This window comes from Micrasema longulum, unplaced genomic scaffold, assembly GCF_059751315.1.
Source record: "Micrasema longulum isolate JH-2025_06_02 unplaced genomic scaffold, ASM5975131v1 h1tg001664l, whole genome shotgun sequence".
Taxonomy (NCBI): Eukaryota; Metazoa; Arthropoda; class Insecta; order Trichoptera; family Brachycentridae; genus Micrasema; species Micrasema longulum.
In genome coordinates, this window is record NW_028278843.1 from 42,532 (window position 1) to 50,722 (window position 8,191).

Consider the following 8,191-nt stretch of genomic DNA (forward strand, 5'->3'; position numbering starts at 1 on the left):
CTTGGACTATTTGGATTTATTACAATATTTGAGTTTGTCCAAATATTTGTACAAAACACTGCCTTTAACCCCTTCAGGAGTCATTAAGATTAACAAACTTAATTTTACACAAAATTTGAAGAAAAAAAAAAGAAGTACAAAACTACAATATGTTATGATAAGAGGAAAGCGGATGGGACGGAAAGAAGAAAAATGAAGAAAAAACATTTTTTAAAATTTTATTGTAACATAATGTAAAGTAAATGTTCTGTGAATACGAATAGATTTAACGACTTTTTGAGTTTCTTGGCATTTATTTTTATGTTATCAATAAACAAGGTAATATACCCGCCCTTATATGTCTTTAAATTGTATATGCATATAAAGTGTGAGACAAATAAATAAACAATAGTTATTAAAAAGTATTTTTTTTAAAAATTCTATAACTTGGTAATGGCATAATGTACATTTAAAGCCACCACCCACTTACCCGGATCTGTTTTAAAGGTCTTGTAGCCTCTTTTTAGATCCACACATTGCAAAAAAATAACGAAAATTTTTTTTAGCCTAAATGAACGTTTTTTTTTTCTCAAAAAAATCTTTGCTTACAAAAGATTCGAGTCTTTATATTTTTAAAATTAACATTTGCAGCTTTAAATGCCTCTATCGCCGTCAAAGCAACCTAAATATATACAACCAATTCGTCCGTCACCCTCAATGAAATTTTCCTAATTCCGACGGCGATAGGGTATGTTAGTTCATTAGTTTGTAAGTAAATCAGAAGAAACAAGTCTGATAGGGAGAACCCGAACCATTACCACCCCTTCACCACACCGGCCAAATAATTCAAACGTATTTAGCCCGAATCAAAATTTTTGTTCATAAATAAATGACATAATGTACAATCTACGCTGTAAAATTTCCCGTTTTCGTGACAAATACTACATAATTAGGTTTTTTAGGGTTCAGTGATGGCAAATTATTACAGTCTAGCCATCTTTTAACAAGTTTTAGGCATTTTTGTGTGTAATAAAACACAAAAAAATAAAATCGTAGACAGATAAAGATACAAAAAAGTCAATGAATGTTTATACTCGTAAAAGCCCATAAACCATATACGTGAACAATGGATAATTTTAATTTAAAATCCAATCTCATTCTGAATCACTAATAAAGGATTTATCTTCGCCATAAATCAAGCCAACAAAGACACAACATACCTCGAAACGAGCCAAATCAGATGACCTAAAACGTAATTGAATCGAGATTGTATCCATACATTATTTTGTTTGCTCGAAAGCTTTATACTGCAATCGTTTTTAGCCGTCCCGACGCCGACGCCAGAGCTTTTCCATAGAGTAGATTACCTACATTCCTACCTGCATGGACGCCCCTAACGAATCAGGCTTTTCAGGTAATTTATGGGCCAACGCAAGCGCGAGGTGTTCTTGCTAACCCGCGATACATAATGCCAACGAAAACTCTCCCTGTTATGAATAAAACAATTGTGAACATTCAAATGTATATTGTTTTAAGCGACTGTTTAGTGTTAATTTTGTACGGGGGTGAATGAAGATTTATGCACTTAACAGCGCAAAATACGTTGCACCATTTAAATGACCATATAACTATGCATACTAAAAAATATGATGTCCCTTATTTATGCACAATTTTATCGTACAGCTGGTTGAATAGTAATTTATTTTGTATTTTTATTTATCTGTTTCAATCCACGGCAACCAATGGAAAAGCTGGCTGGGGAGGTTGTGCGGCATCCATTTTCAAGCCACTCATGATTTCACAGAAATTATTATTGAGAATAATGTTCCGGCGCCCTCCAACATCCCCGTCAGAACAACTGTTCCAAAACATGAAGGTGCTGGATATGAGACAACTGTACCTAAAAGAAGCACTTATACATTTCTGGTCAAACAATAAGGAGAGGTCTAAGCAAAATGTCCGCACGAGGTTTTCCCAGAGCATGAATTACGTCATGTCTTTTACTCAGAGACATATAACTCTATTTTGACATCTTCTTATGCACACGCTCCGATTATTCAGACTTTTGACATGTAAACATTCATAGTTAAAATCGAAAAACATATTATCTTAGAACGCCGTTAATAAAATAAACAGTAAATCAAACTGGAAAAAAAACAGGTTTTTCAATCAAGATTTAAATGTCAGATAAGAAAATAAGTAAGATTTTGTAAAAATTATCGGTTTTGTGTTTATTAAAAAAAAGTTAATTAACTTAACACAGCAGGGCACAACAGTGACTGGAATTTTGGTTTTATTTCATAAACAGAACTGTGTTCTTCTTCCGCCCTAACACGGAAATAGCTCAACCGTAGACATATTTAATAGATAATACTAGATTGGTTTTATCTTGGGGGGAGGGATTTAAGTTGGAAATTCCTTGATGATTTTAAAATTGTTGAGTCGGTTGTTTTGTGTAAATTAAATGTTTGTCTTTGTTTGCTGTTTCTATAGTAATGTGCTATGTGTTATTATTTAATAATGTTCTCGTTATACTAACATATTGTTTTTGTGCCTACTTTATACGGTGCTTCAGGGCCAGACGGCGAAACTTTAGAGGAAAATGGAAAACTTTTGAAAAAAAAAATTCAAAAAACTATTTTGTAATGATTTTTTTTTCTTGCAATATAAAAAAGAAGTAAACCCTTAATTTCTCAGACTAGCATCCCTTCCGCAAATCCCTAACGTCACCTACCGCGTACCGCTTCGTTTGTCAAATAAGTTTTTTATCTCAATTTATTTTTGTGGGAGTAGGGGTTTGTGAAAGGGATGCTTTAAAAATTAACGGTTAATTCCCTTTTCAAATAATGCAAAAAATTTTCTTCAAAACAGTTTTTTGAAAAAAAAATATTTTGATTTTTTTAAAAGTTTACTATGCGGAATGCTCATTTGAAGTTTCGCGGTCTGGCCCTAAAATTCCATGAATCATTACGGACTTAAGAATCAATGAGAGAATCAATCAATCAAGTGAATAAATAAATAATTTATGAACGAATAAACGTCTGCCTGGACACCGAGATAGGTATTACAACCACGGTTAGAAAATTATCTTAAATATAATTTTCTATTTTTCCAAACATATATATTATACGGTGCCATTTTGTAATAATACCTCACTACCCATAGTTGTTCGCGTTTTTTCTAGAGTATTCACTAGACTTGTATGTACACATGTACTGACATTCGGGGTATCGCCTTTCCCAGACGAAGCAGTACTATGGAGAAATAAATATGACCTACCCTTTTGCAAAATATTTCACCTCCTTTAGGATTTCGTCTCCCCCCCTTCTGCCTCTGCCGCCATCCTTTCCCCTTGCCAGTAAGCGATGCATCCCGTAGCCAACAAAGCGACAGAAATAAATTGGAATTTTTGGCTTTGCGATACCTGTATATTTATAGGTACATATTGCGAACCACGATTTAGTAAATATCGTAGGTTTAAAGCGAAGGTGCATTTATTTTTAAAGCATTACATTTAATCGAGTAGAATCGACCAACTACCAAGAATTTGTCAGGATAAGATATGACAGAAGATTATTCAAATTTTGTTTTAGTTAATTCCGGTTTTTTATTTTATTGCATTTGAAATTGGTTTACAGATTACAATGTATATACATACTTAGATAAATAAATATAAGAATACACAAAAGGATCTGCCATACAATAATATCTGTACTTTAAAGGATAAAACACGGGAGTGTTTTCTTTTAATACAAAAAAATACCAGTAGTCCCAAATACGCGATTTTCAAAAGTACAATTATAATCAAAATAATAATAACTTAACATTGAACGTTCTTTATACATTATATTGAAATTATCTTATTTATTTCCAAAGTTTAAATGTTATGGAAATTGTAATATAAAAACTTCTTGTTTCTTGAACATTTCATTCAATTTGACTCTGGTGGTTTTCCTTTAAGGCACATGTCTGTATTTACTTAAAAATTTCACAATAAAACGAACGTTTAACAATACAAAAAATTAAGTAGAAAGCAATTAAGAGATAATAATCGCAATTCTCATGGTTAAATCATAGTACCTTGTTTTATATGTACACCCTACACATATTTAGATAAATGTATGTTTTAAAAAAAAGTGACAGTAAATATAATTTATTGAGTTTTTCTTCTGACATTTCTTGGTGGAACTGCATTTTAATAATAATAATAAAAATACGTTCGCAGTTTTATTCCACTTTTATTTATAATTTATTTTTTTAATTTTTAAACCAGTGACCGGATCGACCGACAAAGTGGAATAAAACTTTATACGTATTTTTATTATTATAAGTAAATATAATTAGTTTGAAACCTCTAAAACATTATTTACAAACAATCATACGTACCATCTCGATTGGTTCAACATACTTATTCAGTTTCACATAGGAAATAAGTACTATTGATATTACAATAATAACCAAGGAACCAAATTTCATCTGTATATTGTAAATTTATTTATACTCACGTAAACATTATTATATTATTGCTCCTATTTCTTATGTTTCTTTATAGTATTGAGTGAGTTTTTAGAAAACATATCTCAATTATCATTTCAATTATGTTTTTATACTACTATACTACTATTTAATACTACTATATTTTACTATTATTTTGTTGATTTTAATGATAACATAATTTTGTTTATTTGATTATGTGTGATTCCTAATTTGTATAATTTATATTTTAAAAATTATTTCTGATTACCTTTTTTGCATTGTATTCTTTGGAATTTTATTATTTATTACATTTACCTTTTTTTCCTAGATTGTTATTCAATGTCATTATAATTTGATTTTATTAATTTTACTATGTATTTTATTGTTATTTATTGTGACTTGACACGGGCATAGCCTAAAACGCCTTAATAAGTTCATTAATATTTAAACTAGTGTAATTTTGAATGAATAAATAAATAAATACAACATATATAATAAAACTAGGTGCTCATCATAAAATGTATGTAAGGTTTACAAATCTAATATGTACATATTTTATATTTTATGATTTTCAATTGATGTTTCACAGTTTCAGTACAAATCTAGTAATCTTTATATTTATTATTTCTCTGAACCATATTGTACTATATATTTGAACTATGGTATACATTTTGTACATATTTGCCACGGCCGTTATAAATTAATAAATCAATATTCTTAATAAAAATTCAAACAAAAAAAATATCGACAAAACAAGGAAAAAGTGGGAAGGGAAATTAGGAAAGCGACAAACAGTGGTAGATGATAAGTCCGTGTTCCAGAGTAGTATTGCAGTCTCAGATCAGAGTTGCAAAGTTGAAACCACGCTTTACAGCATTTGATTTTCGATTTCTACTACAGTAAAAAACGGCCTCAAAATTAAAATAATTGGGTCAGTAATGAAGACGCAATATATTTTACATTAAGGCGTAGGTAGTTGTAATGAGTTTTTTTTAAATTCTCTAATCTCTAGTATAACACCCACTGAGTATAAGTTCCACTCTTTTTTAATCCCTGAGAAAATGAATGTCTTAAAATATATCGATCTTTTTTCAATGACTTTCATTGCTGGGTTTTAACTTTGAAGAGGAGAAATAAACGCTGGCTCTGCCTTGAAAATAGTCTTTCTCTCATCTATTACAAAGATTGAAGGAGATAGAGTGACTCAATAAATCAAACTGTGTCACATGTAGACGGCTTCAATGCGAATGCCTTTATTAAAAAAGCCGTATTGGTTTTTCTACCGAGTTCAGACCTTAATTATTTTTGGAGTGACGAGTTGTGAAAGCTACATTTGGTATATTTATGGCTGGTTAAATATCATCACTGATTTTTTTAGAGCACCCAGTACAGAACTAAAGCTATCTAATCTGTTTATTTTACTTTTATGTAACAATATTCATGTCTAAAAGGTTTAAGCGAGATTTTTACGTAAGTTAAGCCGTCGATTAAAAAATTCTAATAACAGGTAAAAGTACTGAATAAGGAAATCAAGTGGAGATGAATCTTCGTTATGTAGTAGTTGACGCATTTGTCTGCCATTCTTCGACTGTCTATAAAGAAAAATCGATATTTGTGTACGAAATTGAGTTTATTTGCACGAAGTACTTTAGTCGGTAAACTATTATTCAACATGTTTAGAAGAAAAAAAACTTACGCATATTCTACTTTTCATAAAAAAAACTTAATTTCACTTTGGAGATAAAATTGAAGACAAATGATAACTTTCTATTAAAGTCGGAGCCCTGGCTTTTGATTCCTGTGTCGCGATTATGAACGATATCTTCATCGGTATATATGGAGACGTTATAAACTTACATCGATATTCTGGTACGAAAAAATTCAAAGTTTCTTGTAATTAAACATGTTTAGAAAAAAAATGGAGACACATATTTTTTTTCATACCGAATACTTTATTTTACTTTGCAGATAAAGTTGAAAATAAATTTTAACCTCCAATGATAAAAATTCTTTATTAAAGCATGATGAACCTTTTTTCTTTCTTCTCGCGGTGCCTTGTCAGGTCCCCCCGACGTTGGCGATCACTACAGCAAAGGAATCTCGGTTCTGCGCTACTCTTATATTCTTCAGCCAGGACACCTGCTTATTGGATGTACTCGTCATGATTATTACTGGGGAAAGATGACCCGAGTAGGTTTCCGGTTGCCTTTCCTTTGCTGGTTGGTTTTAAGGCGCCAGAAACTCATCTTTCACCCTTTCATTATCTGCTGTGATCACACCGTTATGAGGGTGATCCCATTGCCCAGGGATCGCGACTTGGACGCTAACGAGTTAGACTTGTCAGTAGTGTTGCCGAAGGAATGCAACTCGGCGTCCGCAGCATTTTATAGAATCACACCCTCCAACAAGATGTGACTCACGGCGACCCTACTGACAGTTCGAGCCCGAAATATAAAACTTTAATTTGAAATAAAAAAAGGTAAAATTTTTTGTGATGCGTTTGTTTTTTTTTATGTTCGAATGAATAAAAACACAAGGATATTTAAAAAAAATATATCCGATAAATAATATCCTTCACAGTTGCAGTTGGTCTAATTTTCGGTTGTATTTTCAAACAAATCGGGCGTGATTTCTGAAATAGTACTTATTATACTGACTTGCAATGGCGTCAAATAACAGGATCGTGCAGGAGAAAATTTGCAAATTAGTAGGAAGTTCCGGGTTTGATTCTTGTAATGATATATAAAAAAAGTTTATTTGATAGGAGTGAAATATTTCATAGGCACATCATTAACACTAATCACTTTAACTTCATGTAAAAATGATTGAGATACGCTACATTTGGAGTAACAATAAATTTGAGTGTAGGAGAACGATAATTGAATACGTTGGACCTAGTTATGCAGAATACAGCCAGTCCACAATTTTGAACGAGCAAAATATTGGTGTTATTGGGTGCCGTAAAGTCTATTGTATGTATGTTTTGCTAAAAACAGCCAGGCCGCTTTCATACAAAAAACTGTTTTAACCACCATCTGAAAACAATGATGATCACAAACACGGCATTTCTCAAATTGCAGAAAATACCCACAGCTCTAAAGAAATCTTACGGTTTGGATGCTGATGGAAATATTAATGCCTCCAGAAATCTATTTCTCTTAAATAAATTTGTCTATTTCTCTCAAGTATTTTCGTTTGATAAATTTGTTAATTTTAAAATATCTGTAATAAAATAATTTTAAAAAAATACAGAATATCACCTTGACATTCAGCATTCAAAGTTTGGTTGAGGTTTCATTCAATATTAGATCTGGCTGTTTTATGCAAAATGCATATTTTAGGTTGTGCGGTCGGCCAGAATTAAAAAAATCACCGAATTTCTTTTTACACATAGTTTTTTATTTTAAATTATTTCCAATTGACTAAGTGATTCTTTACAATTAAAAACCCCCAATCTTCAAATTAAATAATATGTTTAATACATATTAACGTAACATACATCAGAGTTTTACTGGTGCTGGCTGTTTTCTAAAAAAATGTACATCTGAGGTTGTGTTGTCAAACAGACGTTAAAAATCATTAAAATTGGTTCAATGTGCATATATTTTTTTTGTTTCGTAAAGAAACGAATGAATGCATTATTTATCATTTGTCAAATTCTAACTATTGCATAGATTCACTCTTTTCACAAAACTACTATTATCTCAGTTTTACTTTACTATGGCTGGCTGCTTTC